We start from the raw sequence: 15166 nt of genomic DNA, 5'->3' as shown, positions 1-15166 counted from the left end.
TTCAAAGAGGTAGACCACCCCCAGTACGCTCTGGCAGCGCTGTGTGGGCTCTATACAGTATGCTGGAGGAGTTTGGCAATAATGGGTGGTGTGTTTATTATTCAAGGACCGCATTGGGTAGGATGCTATAGGTGACAGCTAAGGGCATGCACCAGGAGAGGGACATTCATATTTATATCCATGGGACCCTCTATCCACAGTGTATACAGTTTTTTTCTCTAACATATTCTTTAAAGTGGCTCCAAAGGTAAATCTTCACATTCAGGATGCCCATATCAAGTAATGTAATGGATATAGTCAGATATAGCACCAGTTTAACATCTGGAAGTGGTACATGAAAAAGTTAATAGTGTGATTTAAAGCGATCTGAACAGCACGATACACTATGGCCCTCCCTCCCTCGCTCTCTCTCTCTTTCTCCTCCTTCTAGTCTAGATCTGCAGTTCATGAGAAATGTTTTTTGCGATTCTGGAAAGTGTATGTGTGTAATAAACAGGAAACAAGAGGCAGAGAAGCACTATGCACACTGGCATTGCCTAAACCTGATTTTCTAGACCCTAAACGGCACATCCATGTGATGACTTCTTAGAGTACCAAGTTATAGAAATATCCCAGTCCATTTATTGCAACACTCAAGGTTGGTCTTAAAGGGATTGTCCAGTCAGTACAACCCCGGTCCTTGTGCCCCATCAGCCAGAATGAAGAGCTATTGTATAGAGTGGCTCTTGCACTGGTGGACCTGGCGCAAACAAGTATTTGCACAGTCACCCATTTAATTAAATGGGCACCATTTAATAAATTGTGCATGCGCTAACCACTTCCCCAGCAGCCCCCTCCTTCCCCATCAGTTAATCTCTAGTGGGGCTACATTTAGAAGTAGAAGAACAATGGATACAAGCTAACCATATAAAACCAAAGCTGAATACAACCTTTTATTGCTACGCATTATGGTGCGTATATTTTGGTGAACTTATGGTATTAATCCATCTTTATACAATTTCCACAAGCTTATCCAGTTTTCTATCCCTGCATGTATACTCCTAACTGTATCCAGGGTCCCTCCTCCACAGTGTAATGTAGACCATCTCCTTTCATTGCTAGGCTCAGAGGTATGGAGATTAGTCAGCGAGCACAGCAGGATATGTTTCTTATGAGTAAGTGACTCAGAATGCCTGGGCCTCGAACTGACCCGTCTCTTTCTGCATTCAGGCTTCTTAATGAAAACCAGATCCCGTTTTCCCTACAGTTTATCCTTATGGTCCTTTGAAGTGGTGCACTAAGTATTACATATCATAAGTTCAAAAATCATATTGAAATAATGTTATTCTAGTATACAGCTTTATATATGAAGTAAGAGGGTCTTACAAAGTGTCTGGTGACTTGCACCATATTTATCAAACAGCTGAGAAGATTTTTGAAGTTGCTTAAGGAGAACCTGTCACTAGATAATATAAGTTGAGCTTGTTTACTGACCTGAATAGCGCTGCCTCCCTGATTCCAGCGCTGTTTCCTGGACCCCTCCCCCCCCCCCATTCCAGAAATATGGCCCACTGTTGTGTTGGCTCCCTATTGGCTAATTTGCTGTAGTTAGCCAACGAGGTGGAGCTAACTTTCCTGCCTCTGATGCTGACCAATCAGCGCGAGGCAGCTTGATGGTAGTTCACTCCCTGTTGGCTTGCTACAGAAGATTAGCCTATAGGGAGCCAACACAACAGTGGGCCATATCTCCGGAATAGGGGGGGGGGGGGTTCCAGGAAAAAAAGAAAAACAGTGCTGGAATCAGGGGGACAGCGCTATTCAGGTCAGTAAACCAGTTCAACTTATATGATCTAGTGACAGGTCCTCTTTAAGACAATCAATGGTGGCTATAGATATTACATTTTTTGTTTAGAAACCGATTATTGAGACAACTTGACTATTGCCCTGTTGTCCCACATCAGGTGTAGGGACTTGGACATGTTGGATTTTTACTAGTCTTCATTCAACATGCCCTTTAAGTATTAGAGACATGTATTTCGTCACAGACATCCCTTAAATTATTCACCCATCGCTCTGCAGTCTTAATAAATCTGCCACACCTTTTGCACCATATATAACACAAGCTGATAAGATAACTATTACACTTAATAATGCATCTTGTGGAAATACAAGGGTTACAAGTTGCACGTAAACAATGTATTGCATAAAATAATTACATCTCACAAAACACTCATTCAAATAAAACAAAAAGTGGATGGAGGATGTAAAGGTGTATTGGAGATATGATTATGGATAAATTAATTTGCTTGCCTTCATTCCTATCATCACACTAGAATATTAGTCATTGCCATCCAAGAAGTTGTTGTCAGTCATGAGGTTTTGGATCCTGTTCAGTGCCATGTGAGATGAGGTGGGTGACTGCTACGCATAGGAAGTTGTCTTTTGGCACCACTATTTTACGGTATCGGCTTGGCCAGTGCAACCCTGGCATCACATAATCCCCCGAGTGCACAGGTCATTGCCTCCGACAATCTTTTATCTGCTTCTCTGATCAATCTGATAATGTTTGATTAGATACAGAGGCAACTTAGTCGTCTAAACCCACCGATATCAACCGGATTGCCCTAGGATGTGTATGGTGGCATGGAAAGAAGTCGTCATTACTACGGTCCGCTCTCACCTGGACAATCTAAGCTTAACATGTTACTGCAGGATCACTATATTGCAATACTGCCTAGTAAGAGTTTTTTCACATCTGCTGGAATTGGTATTCATTATTCTTGTCAAAACCTAAAAATATAGTCAATAAAGTATTGTGGTACAGGGTGCTTTTTAATCTATTGTGGAATGACTCTTATCTCATAATAAATATTTGCTGTAGGTCCCGGTAACAGGACTCCAGAAGATAAAATCCAGCCATGTTTGACTGGCTAGACTTTTTAGGTGATTGTTATCTACACTGAAACCAGATATTAATTTCTCTCCTTATTGTACATATTATAATTTTGTGTGTGTGTGTATGTATATATATATATATATATATATAATTGTATTGCTGCTATCGGCCTGCCATAGAAAAATGAGAGCTGTAATCTGATTGGTCGCTTCTTTGTTCAATACTACTGGATTTATTTGCCTTTGATTTTTTTACATGTTCCCCAGTCGGTAGTATTTATGATTACTGCTCTACAGGTACTATATAGCATAAAGTATATTGATGCCCAGCTCTCAATCATTATTACAAAGTAGATAAGATCTTGTAGATTTAAGGATCATAGTGATCGAACCTTGTGGCATCTGTATACTGCATCGTCTTTATGTGCCTGTTATAAATGTGGTATCGATAAGGCTAGGGCTAAACCGTGACCTCGCATACAGGCTGACATGTGGTATCTCAAACTAGGTGAATCTTTGGCAGCAGATGGATTTATAGGTTTACATTGAGCTGCTCAGTACAGCCAGGTACAACGCCAGCCATATTGCATTCATCTGCAACGTAACCGCATCGTTTTACGCGGGAAAATCTGAATCAATAGTCGGATCAATCCATTTTGATGGTAATTCAAAGAATAATCTAGAATGTGCTTTCCAGTCTACTGAACTCACACATCAAAGCAGATTACTGTATTTACTGAGAAGGATCTGTGAGATGCCCAAGTTTTAGGAACCCAATGCTCATTGGTTCAGGGCTTATTTAGACGAACGTGTAATACGTCCGTGCAACGTGCGTGATTTTCACACGCCTCGCACGGACCTATGTTAGTCTATGGGGCCGTTCAGACTGTCAGTGATTTTCACGCAGCGTATGGCCGCTGCGTAAAACTCACAACATGTCCGTTATTTGTGCGTTGTTCGCGTATCACGCACCCATTGAAGTCAATGGGTGCGTGAAAATCACGCGCAGCACACGGAAGCACTTCTGTGTGACGCGCGTGATTCGCGCAGCAGCAGTAAAAAGTATGAAAGAAAACAGAAAAGCACCACGTGCTTTTCTGTTTACAGAGTGTCATAATGATGGCGGCTGCGCGAATATCATGCAGCCGCGCATCATACGAGGGTGACACACGGAGCTGTTATGGACCTTTTGCGCGCACAAAACGCACACGCTCGTGTAAATCCGGCATAAGTGTGAATTCCAGCCAATCAGCATTTTGTGACAATGTTCAGCCCAAAAATCATTGCTGTCCCCAATTCAAAGATGCCGAATTGTGTCAATCTTTCTAGGTCTTCATGACTGTAGCAGAGCAATGCCCCACAGCTAATATGTTCTACATTGTGTGCCACGAATTCTTGCTACACATACAAGTTCCCCTGATCTAAATGGATTAAAAAACTGATGATAGATTAACCAGTCTGACCAGTTTTTCAATGTGTCGCCCATTGATCCTGATGCTAAAAAAAAATAAACTGGATCAGAAATAAACAGTCTATGGAGATCTAAGTTTTGTTCAGTAGAATAGAACCGCGGTCGGTCCGACTATTGCAGATTACACCCGTTCATCGGCTGATCTGATCGTTTATGCGGCCAATAACATTTTTGCTAGTCGGCAGCACCTCTCCCTGTGTAAATATGATGGAATTGTATGGGGACGAACGATCGTAGCAACGATAATTTTTTCCCATACATTTCCGATCATCGCTCCCTGTGAAAGGTGTAAACGGCCGCCGATCGATGATAAATCTCGTCAATCGGTGCTCGTTTTCACAGCCCATATGGGGCCATGGAAGAGGACGCTTAGACATATTTTTGCAGTGTTTTGCAATGTGCGGCTTTCTAGCTGTTGTAAGACTACAACTTCCAGCATTCGCTGACATACGCAGTGGTCTGCACATGTGGCTCTCCAGCTGATTTAAAGCTGCAACTCCCAGCATGTTCTGACAGGTCATACTGGGAGTACATTTTCAACAGGTAGAGAATTGCACATTGTATACGACTGTAAATGTCAGGACATGCTGGGAGTTGTAGTTTTGTAACAGCTGACATTGTTGTAACGATATCTGTTGATAGCATGCCTGGTGTGGAAGTTTGTAAAGAAGGAAGCAGGTGCCACTGTGCATTTTATGACAACGGTCAATTGGTATTTCATTAAACAAGCAAAGCGAATGAACTCCCTGCTCCAGCCAAACTTACAATATAAAGAAACGCTCCGCTGAATTGGGGTGTGTTTCCATGCGGCAGATTTGTTGCAGAAATTATTCAGTCTTATACATGTAAATGATTTTTTTGAACATTCCCTAGGGCAGGGGTCAGCAACCTTCGACACTCCAGCTGTTGAGAAACTACAACTCCCAGTATGCCCTGACAGCCAAGGGCTTTATTATTTGGAATATGCTTGGAATAGTAGTTTCACAACAGCTGGAGTGCCGAAAAGTATCACCCCTGCCCTAGAGTTTGTACAGGATTAGAGAAACATGGCTGTTTTATTCAAAAGACAGTGCCACACCTGTCCACAGTTTGTGTCTGGTATTGCAGGTCAGTCCCATTCACTACAAAGACACGGAGTCAAAATACCAGACACAACCTGTGGTTTTGAGAGAAAGCAGCCATGTTTTTCAATTTTTTTAACCCCTTTAAAGACAAATCAAACAGTAGCATTTTCTAAGATGATATCCTGCGAGTGTAAGCAAATGTTAGTAATGAAACAGCTCATTGGATTGGTGACCACCTAAGTGGTGTGTATCCAATACAATATGTAGATATGTCATAGCAGACCGGAAAAGCCTCTTTATATTACATGGGGTACTAAGACAGAGACCACACAGTTTTGGTGGTTACGTTGTGAAGCTTCACATATATTAAGGCCTGCTTTACATGCTCCTGTTTGGTCCATGAGATGCAGACCGTATGTCGGCCATATTTCCCGGACTGAACACGGTTCAGGTAGCCGGACTCCTAGCACCATAGTTATGCATAATGCTAGAAGTCCCTGCCTCCCCGCAGGAATACTGTCCCGTAATGTAATCTTGTTTTCAGTATGGGACAATATTCCTGCGGGGAGGCAGGGACTCCTATCATCATACATAACTATGGTGCTAGGAGTCCGGCTACCTGAACTGTGTTCAGTCTGGGAAATATGGCCGACATACGGTCCATATCTCACGGACCAAACATGGCTGTGTGAAGCAGGCCTGGGTCAGACATTTTCTTCAGTTTTCTCCAGCCATTGACAATTCCATTTCAATCACTTATAATTAAATCTGTTTCTGGAAAAACTAGATGGCAACCAATAAGACCAGCATTACAGCTCCACATAGGCACACATAGTCATCCAGCTTTCCCAGATTCCTCAATGGCAAATTTGCCTAGTTATGCAGAAATACGCCCCTTACCTTTAAAATCACTACATACCTAGACTATTTATTTTTTTATTATTATTATGTTGAATTCAGACAAGTTTTATTACATTTGTTTAATCTAAAACAAGAAAACAATACAGTTTTTTTTTTTGTTAAAGGGTCTCCAAGAGCCGGGTGACAACCCCTAAGGGAGCTTTATTGGTTGTCATTCAGCTTTCCCAGGAGCAGCGATTACTAATAAATGACTCAAAATAATTTTTCATGACTTAATAGGAGGGGGCAATGCAGGGACTTATACTTTCTTGGGGTTTTTAATGATTGATGCACGTCTTTATCCTACAGATCCACGGCATGCATCAAATATAGTCCGTAAGAGACATCAAAGTTGCTGACGGTACACAGTGATGAAAGCGGATTATCACGATACATAATAAATATCTCCTGTCATGATAAATTCATCCCTGATAAGTTATTCACAGCCATAAATATCTATTACTGTAACCTTTGTTCTCAAATATTATTTCTGCTGCAATTCCAATGTTGTAAATATACAAAAATGAATGTGTGTCATGCAATCTCTGCAAGCAAGAAAACATAGTAATAAAAAGAGAAGGCCCCCACGTCAATGGTCACGTATACCATCGAGCTTGTATGCGTACACGGAAGACATGATCGGTATGTATAGAGCCGGTATAAACAAGCAAGTTATAGGCATGCACAGGCAGAGGGGATATGACACTCCTTAGAGGGTGCATATATGTATCCCCTCACTCACCTTATGGAGTTCTGACTGTTTCGGTATCAGACCTTGGGCAAGGTAGTAAATAGACTACTTTCGCACTCGCATGTAAGTGCATACAAGAAAACGCTTGCTGCTGATCATTCGGTCACGCATAACTAGGCTGTACAAAGTTGTCTTGTACCCGGCATGCCCTTATTCTCATGCCCGGGCTCTAGTCCTACAGTCACACCCCTTAATACAGAAGCACTACCCCGCACTTACCAGCTTCTGTTCTTGCTTTTTTGCCTTTTCTCTCCTTGAACTTGACACTTGCTTCTTTCTGAGACTCTTTACACTCTGTACATGCCTCCAGTCTATACTCTTCTCCCTCCCACCCCCTTAGTGGTCTGGTTGCTGCCAGAGTATTTTTTTTTTCTTTCTTTCTTTTCCTCCCTAAGTCACATCTATAGCTTCACAGTCCTGTTCCCTCCTCCTCTCATATGTGATGATCTCACTCCCCCCCCCCTCCCCGCTCAATACTCTGACCCTTTTCTGCTCACTGATTGGCCCACAGCCTCATGGAATTTCCCGGCAAAGGCTAAGCTTCCAAGAAGACAGTAACCAATGGGTCTATAGGCCCGCTGCACCCCTAGTGGTTAACACTTTCATACTTTTTAGAACAGTTTAAAGTCCTTTATAACAGGAGCGATAAACTTTTTTAAGATTTTTTTTTTTCTGTAGACAAAAAAATAATATATGCGCTACTTTCTGTGATGCAATAAGAACTGGATCCTAATAGCGTGCACGGCATATTTTACTGGATCAACCACAAAAACAGATTCAGAAAACGAATTGCCTGTTGTCATTACAGTGCATATGGCAGAAGTTATTACTCCTGCCCATCATTTATTTGGTTAATTGATATAAATTTGGCTATTCAAGAAATCTGACAGTCCAATACGTATATAATCATCTGGCGACTCCTGGATGCACAGATTTATCATATACCATTCAAATAGTAAACTAAACACTAGCACCATATAGACAGATGGAGAATATCTGTCCTCTAAGCTACTGGTGGATACTTTAAGAAGAAACCAGCAAAGAATGTAGACTGAAACAGTTCATTTGCTTTGGCTGGTTGTCAAAAGTCGTGGGCGTTCAGTTACAGACATGCCCATAGACAGAACTTCCACTTAACAGCTGTCTCTTCTCCTTTTTGAGATGGGGTGGGGGGGGGGGGGGTTAGATACCGGAGATAAATACAAAGGGAAGTGGTGTTGGACTATGAGCAGTAAAAGTGTACAGTGATTATCTGTCCTAGAGGCAAAAAATGATGTGGGTGGATGATTAGATGAGAAACTGGATATCTGGAAAGAAAAGATAAAGAGATGGCAAGAGGTTGGAGCAAAAAAGACAGCTGAATGAGGGAGGAGCAGAGATATACAGAAACCAAGAAGAGGAACATCATTTCTGTGACATGCAGGGGAGAGATTTAATTTCACGGCATTTCCTGTTAACCAATTAAAAGACAGAATTGTTCTTACGTTAATTGTTCTTATTTTGCTAACTTATTAGGTATAATCTATTCCAGGGGTCAGCAAACTTCAGCACTCCAGCTATTGTGAAACTACAACTTCCGGCATGCCCTGACAGCCTTTGGCTGGAAAAATAAAACCTTTGGCTTTCAGAGCATGCTGGGAGTTGTGGTTTCACAAGGTTATGCCGAAGTTTGCTGACCCCTGATATATCCCATCTAGTATTACCTATCCCCTCTACATCCAAATGTCTCCTACTACCCCACATTATTACTATAATAACATTATAAGGTATTACCTAACCCCATTACATCCACACATCTCCTACTACCCCCATTATTACTATAATAACATTCTAAAGTATTATCTATCCCCTCTACAACCAAATGTCTCCTACTACCCCCATTATTACAATAATAACATTATAAAATATTACCTATCCCCTCTACAACCAAATGTCTCCTACTACCCCCATTATTACAATAATAACATTATAAAATATTACCTATCCCCTCTACAACCAAATGTCTCCTACTACCCCCATTATTACAATAATAACATTATAAAATATTACCTATCCCCTCTACAACCAAATGTCTCCTACTACCCCCATTATTACAATAATAACATTATAAAATATTACCTATCCCCTCTACATCCACATGTCTCCTACTACACCTATTAGTACTGTAATAACATTGTAAAGTACGTGTATGGGGTATCCCGACTACCACAACTGCAGATTTTGGGGATAAAGAAGGATCAGACTTGTTGGATTTCAACATGTCCAATTCTTTGTCCTCACATGAGATAAGCCTCTACCAGAGGTGTCTGGCAGCAGCTTATTCCCCTCTTCCTATTGAGTACACATGCACGTTCGACCAAGCTGAGCGTGTATGGTGGGGTTGGAGGGAATAGCTGCCGGAGGAATCGAGCATTTGGCCAACAGCTATCTAAGGTATATGACCATCTTTGGACCCAGTTCACACAGAGTTTTTTTTACGCGGAAACCGCGTCGGAACAAGTGCCAAAAAACGTCCGAAACCGTCTCCCATTGACTTCCCAGGCTCTTTCTTACCGCTGTTCAAATTGACCTCCCATTGAAATCAATCAAAGGTACAGAAAGCGTTTTTGGCTGCGTTTTTTGCCCACGACGCCCAATGGCCGCGGGCAAAACAACGCTGAAAAAAACCGCGCCAAGAAAGTGCAGGTCAAAATCTGCCTGCAAAAAAAACTTGTCCTTAGGGTTGGCAAGTTCCATGAATGCCAGGAAAAAAAGGTAATGAGGATGTCTGACACTCCCAATATATATTAGATTGTTAAAAAAAAACTTTAACAGTATTTATTTTGCTATTGCTTCTCCCATACTGTAGGTACAGAATTATAAGAATGTCACTATTATTATACATTTTAGGCTCTGGGAGTCTGGTCACATCTATGGTGGTGCCCCGTCGTTTTAAAATTTGACAAGAAAAATAACACTGGATGCATTGCTGTTCTTAGTGTCAAAACGACAGACACTACAACAACGAACCTTATTATTAGTCACTGGGGTCCAAAGTATGATGAATACGGCACTGTTATTGTTTCCTTTATAAACAAAAACCGCGACGAAGATGAGAACAGAACCTTAAAGAGGACCTGTCACTAGATCATATAAGTTGAACTGGTTAACTGACCTGGATAGCGATGCCTCCCTGATTCCAGCGCTGTTATTCTTTTTCTCCTGAACTCTCCCATTCCAGATATATGGCCCACTGTTGTGTTGGCTCCCTATAGACTAATCTGCTGTAGATAGCCAATGGCGTGGAGCTAGCTTTCCTGCCTCTGATGCTGACCAATCAGTGCAAGGCAGCTTGAGGTTAGTTCACACCCTGTTGGCTAACTACAGCAAATTAGCATAGAGGGAACCAACACAACAGTGGGCCATATCTCCAGAACAGGGGGATCCAGGAGAAACAGCACTGGAATCAGGGAGACATTGCTATTCAGGTCAGTAAACCAGTTCAACTTATATGACCTATTGGCAGGTCCTCTTTAAAGTATTCCCAAACAGTTTTTGATGCCCGTGGAGAACCAGAAGATAAATGAACTGGAAACCTTCCATTTGGGAAACATTATATCATTCTAAGAAATGAATGAGTACATGTTCATCCTCATCAGATACTTATGTGTACAAGAAAACCCATTGACTACCCCGTAAATATACCTGCTATGTGACCAGATGATAAGTGTTTGCTTGATGTTCTGTATGATTTTTATTACGTTGGTAACTTCTATTTTTTTAATCGTGGAGGAAGTTCAATGTTTTGCTGTGTTAAAATAACAGATATAATTTTTCCTACCATTGATATACTGTACATCACCATGCTGGCTTTAAACACAGTGGAGGAAGTGATGTGTCGTGGGCTTGGTGGGTATATAAGGTGTTCGATAGGCTGTCTGATCACATATCACTCGTTGTTGGCATGGGTAAAAGGGGCGATTTATCAGAGTTGCAAAAAGGGATGATTATTGGCTTTGGGGCCAAGGGTGGCGGTATTTCTCACACAGCGCAGTTTGCGAACTGTTCGCGTGCTGCTGTAGTGACAGTGTATCGTGAGTGGACAATTGGCACCATTAGGAATAACTGTCGTGGAAACTGCGGAGCACCACGTGCCATTGATATGAGAGGTGAGACCGATACCTGAGACAACCGACCAGCACCTTATTGATCACTTCCAGCCATCTAGCTGCTGTCCGTGCTGCACACGGCGGTTACTCTGGATATTAGCTGGTGGTCATAATAATGTGACTCGACTGTGTACGTTGTCATATTAGTGACATTAGCCACTAGTCCTATTCTGCAGTTCATTGTCAGGACTGAAACTCGTGTGATGCCCAATAATGACCAGTTTTATTTTAGTCAGGATTATCCCATCCATCTGGTATGAGTAGACAGACATTGTATTATTGATCTATGTGTGTTGCCGGTGAGGGTACGTGCACACACAAAATCAAAAACGTCTGAAAATACGGAGCTGTTTTCAAGAAAAAACAGCTCCTGATTTTCAGACGTTTTTTAATCAAACTCACTTTTTTATGGCCCAAAAACGTCCCAAGAAGTGACAAGCACTTCTTTTTCGCGGGCGTCTTTTTATGTGCCGTTTTTGGAAAATGAGGCGTAAAAAAACACCCCGTCGGAACAGAACGCCGTATTTCCCATTGAAATCAATGGGCAGATGTTTGTAGGCCTTCTGTTTCCGTTTTTCAGGCATTTTTCGGGGTGTGAACGCCCCGAAATACGCCTGAAAACACTCCGTGTGAACATACCCTGATTCTCACACTGAGTATCATAACTGAAATCAAGGTTATATATTTGTCATGCTGGCTCTGGACCCGTTTGCTTGTAGCCAAAGCAATGCATGGCATCTCCAATGATAACCTCGTAATGGGAAAAGCCATATGGCATATACTCTTCTTCTGCACAGACGATATGAACGGTTTTCAAACCACCAATGAATGATCCTGTGGCCGATGATCTGATAGACATTTCCATCAGTATAATCGAGGCAAGGAGCGTCCGACTACAATGAACTAGGAAACCAACACGGCCATCACCTGCCAGTTTCCAGGCCCCGTACACATCACACACTCAACAGGAAAACTATCACCCATAGCATACATAAAACCTCCAACCACCAAGAAGGATGAGTGTTACAATTAAGAAAAATGAAATCCTCTATGAATATTTTTCTTTAATAGAATTTTATTCATGCATTTTGTATAAAGAAAGAACAAACATAAAGAAGAACATTCCTCTACTAATATGAAACCAGAGCAAACACAAAAAGAGAATAATTGTCCTTCCCAAACACCCATTCCTACTCATCCCTTTACGAGGCCATAGAGTATTCCCAGACCTCCAGTTTAAGGATCATTACAGATACTCTAAAGAAGGTTACCGAGGACTTGACATCGTAGCAGACCAGTCAACCCTCATACCCCACATGGCATCCAGTTTTCGGGTAAAACCGCTTGTAAAGAGTAACGTAGGAGTTATTGAAGTTAACCGAGAGCTCCTGAATAGTGATATCTTCTGATTTCCACAAAGTTTTTAGAAACTTTTAGCAGTTTTTCCATAAATAGTTAAAGATTCACCTTTTAGATATCTTTTGACAACTCCCAATGAGTCGTACATCAGTGGGGTCTACACCCCCTTAAGTCTGTAAAACGTGTCCTGATAGGACAACCCCTTTAATGTAAATCTCATCAATTTCATCTTTAGTATGACATTTTCATCAGAGGGTGAACATAAGGATGTCTCAATTCCAAAATCCGTTTTGCAAATGCATGTTATAATATAGGCTATCGCGGCTTAGGTATTACTGCCAAATAAAAGGTTCTGTTGTATATTATATCGATCATATCATGTCTGATTTGTGCTTTTAGGTTTCTTTATTCTGCTAAGCAGATTCTACAGAAAGGTCACTATAAAATGTAAAAGTGCTGACATACAGTGTAACTCGCATTTCATTTTTAGGAACTAGCCATGTAAAGTCAGCCAACTTCTTCTTTTTGCGGGATTATTGGTGTATCTGCAAAGGGCAAGATGGAATAATGTAACTCCTACATCCATCACATGGTTGGCCCGGGCCGTTTACTCAAATCAAAATGTCAAATACCTAACGCTACCAAAAACTTTCATCATACTGGAAGGTAGAATATAATTGGCAGAGGCATGTATTTTTCATCTGGGAACCCTGTAGACTTCAGCAGAATCCTTCTTCCCTCAGCAGAAATGGAGTGGTCAGGTCTCTCCATGTTTCTCGTGTACAGGGTCTGAAGGATCTAGAAGGCTTCATTGTCCATAGCTGGATCTTGCAGGGCATATGCTTTAAAGTAATATTGCAGAAGTGGTTCCCTATTGTATAAATATGTTCAGTTTCTGCATTGCTTTTCACCAAAAGGGAGGTCCCCTGGATCGCATTAAATGACAGCTGTAAAATAATAAGCACTATTTCCAAATTGTAAAACTCATGATACAATGAAAAAGATTTATTAACACGAAGTAATGCAACCCAGCGATGTTACCCTCAGGCCAAAAATGCTTATGCACATGACATAGACGTTAAATTACAATCGTATTTACGACCTTGAATATAGGTCACATTCACAATATAATTTTTTGTCATGTAGGGGAGTGTTATAATCACTGATGTTTGCTCTAGTCCAGGGGTCGGCATCCTGTGGCACCAGTTGGCACGTGGTGCATGGTTTGCCGGCACGCTACCTTCTCCTGGTGTCCAGCACCGTTGTATGATTGGCGGCTATATTGGCTTTATCGGCGCTGAAGACTTAGCAAGTACACAATGCAGCAGTGCTTTTTCTCCTGATGATCAGCGATGCAAAAACAGTTCAGTAGCTGCTCTGTAAAAGAAAAAGTTAGTAAAGTTTGGCCCCTCTCTCTCCTATGTGCACCCTTTCCCAAGCGGGTGTTCAGTAGCCGCAGTGTTTCCTATCTGCACCCTCCCAGCTGGTGTTCAGTAGCCGCGGTCTCCCATGTGCACCAACCCCCAGGGCTAGTGTTCAGTAGCCGCAGTCGCTCCTATGTGCACCCTTCAAATCTGGTGTTCAGTAGTCGCCGTCTCTCATATGTGCAGCCACCCGAAGTTAGTGTTGAGTAGTGACTCTCTCCTGTGTGTAGTTCCTCAAAACTGGTGTTCAGTAGCCGCGGTCTCACTTATCTGCACCCCCCAAACTTATGTTCAGTAGCCGCTTTGTAAAAGATAAAGTTAGTCAAAGTTGGCATCTCGCTCTCCTATGTGCACCCTTCTCCAAGTGGGTGTTCAGTAGCCGCAGTATCTCCTATGTGCACCTCCCTCAAGCTAGTGTACAGTAGCCGCAGTCTCTCCTATGTGCACCCTTCAAATCTGGTGTTCAGTAGCCGCAGTCTTCCCTATGTGTGCGCTTCAAATCTGGTGTTCAGTAGCCATGGTCTCTCCTATGTGCACCCTTAAAATCTGGTGTTCAGTAGCCGTGGTCTCTCCTATGTGCCCCCTTAAAATCTGGTGTTCAGTAGCCGTGGTCTCTCCTATGTGCACCCACCCTCCAGCTGTTGTTCAGTAGCCTCGTATACACCACAGATGGATCACCTTTGCAAAGAAAGTCAAGGACAAAGGTCACACTGAAATGTAAGTTTGATTAACTGAATTATTGGTTCATGTCACATACATGGTAACGGTTTGTGTTATATGAGTTTCATGATTGCATGGCACACTAAGTAGTTGATCATTGTTTTTTGTTTTTTTATCGTCACACCACACAAAAAAGGTTTCCTACCTCTGCTCCAATCCATGTGTTTTCTGCTGTGATCTATTATAAGGAGGCCACATTGCTCCCTCAGATTACGTGACTAGTTTATAGATCTGTTTTTATTGATTACTTGATTGCCAAGGTATTGCACAATGTGTCTGTGATCCCGGGATCGTGAGTCATCTGTTGGTAAGGGGGCTGGTCATAATGTCAGCCATGCAGCTCACACACCTTCATGGGTGACTTCATTCACTTGCTGGAGACATCTACTTTTATAGTAAACAATGTGTAGACTTATTTCTTAACACTATGGCTCAGAGGTTAGCAACAGTGCAGC

General features: G+C 42.0%; 2 protein-coding genes across 3 annotated transcripts in view; one reads left to right on the top strand and one right to left on the bottom strand.

The window, feature by feature from the left end:
• The window catches only part of MAP3K14 (mitogen-activated protein kinase kinase kinase 14), a 29897-nt gene extending 22439 nt beyond the window's left edge, over positions 1-7458 (bottom strand). Inside the window, exon 1 of the mRNA XM_075845399.1 lies at positions 7280-7458. The gene's annotated coding sequence lies outside the window, so the exon portion shown is untranslated. The remainder of the gene's footprint in view (positions 1-7279) is intronic.
• MYO1D (myosin ID) overlaps positions 1-15166 on the top strand; it is a 110714-nt gene that overhangs the window by 24813 nt on the left and 70735 nt on the right. The window lies entirely within an intron of this gene.

Source organism: Rhinoderma darwinii, chromosome 13, assembly GCF_050947455.1.
Source record: "Rhinoderma darwinii isolate aRhiDar2 chromosome 13, aRhiDar2.hap1, whole genome shotgun sequence".
NCBI lineage: Eukaryota > Metazoa > Chordata > Amphibia > Anura > Rhinodermatidae > Rhinoderma > Rhinoderma darwinii.
Note: the sequence above shows the minus strand (reverse complement) of the source record. Positions and strands in the feature narration are given on the sequence as shown.